We start from the raw sequence: 981 nt of genomic DNA on the forward strand, positions 1-981 counted from the left end.
TCTAGTTCATCTACCTAATGTTCCCATCCCAAGTCTCAGGATCCTTCATAACTGTAATCCAAATTTCATGAAAGAGATTTGCCAAGATGAGTACTCAACCTTCTTCTATACTCTTCTGTTCTTTAAATAAACTTCTATGCCAGTCTCTTAACATGATCAGCCCTCCCATTATAGGAAATGATTGTTTTATCAGATGTTACTAAGGAAGCCTCTGACTCACATTTTTATTTTAATATGGAATGCTTCATGAATTTGCATGTCATCCTTGCACAGGGGCCATGCTATTCTTCTCTGTATCTTTCCAATTTTATTGTATGTACTGCTGAAGCAAGCACTGACTCTCACATTTTTATTTAAATTATTGGAATTGATGTTCGATCACCCCAAGTCTGCCACTTTTTCTTTTCAAAGTACCAGTGTTGCTTACCAACAGCTATCTAATTTCTCAACTATTATCATTACTATAATAGCCATATTTCTCAAAGACCAGAGATATTTTATTGATCAGATATCAAATGTCAGTGCACCCCTTTCCAACTGCAGATAAGTCAAATTCACTAGAGGTGAAAGTTTTAAGAATTGCAGTTTCACAGTAGACCAGTGACTGTCAATTTTCCACCTACCATCTGAGATGGGGTCTTCATTTCAGCTGGCCACCATATTTTCAACTCCACAATCCCATTCTAGAGTCAGCTTCCTAGGGATCACTTCTTACATCCTAGAAGTAGAGGTTGAGACAAAGATTCAGGCGTGCACGATGTACTGAGTGAGTGCTCTTCAGGAAAATCCTGTAAGAGAAAGAAGGAAGTCAAGTAGGGGAGGGGAAAAATCTGAGCAAGGATGCAAACTAGTTTTGGTGTGGTACAGACAGGGAGTGGCGGATATTCCTAAAGAGTGAATTACCCCATAGAGTTGTACACCTTGAGACTAAGGGACAGAATTTTGTATAATTTTATTAGTCAGTAAATGGGGAGGGGCTGG

General features: G+C 38.8%; 1 non-coding gene across 1 annotated transcript; it reads right to left on the minus strand.

Moving 5' to 3' along the window:
• Positions 1–228: 228 nt before the first annotated feature.
• LOC133101895 (U6 spliceosomal RNA) lies at positions 229–335 on the minus strand. Its single transcript, XR_009702781.1, has one exon. It is a non-coding gene; the product is annotated as a U6 spliceosomal RNA (small nuclear RNA).
• Positions 336–981: the final 646 nt, after the last annotated feature.

Source organism: Eubalaena glacialis, chromosome 11 (assembly GCF_028564815.1).
Source record: "Eubalaena glacialis isolate mEubGla1 chromosome 11, mEubGla1.1.hap2.+ XY, whole genome shotgun sequence".
Classification (NCBI taxonomy): Eukaryota; Metazoa; Chordata; class Mammalia; order Artiodactyla; family Balaenidae; genus Eubalaena; species Eubalaena glacialis.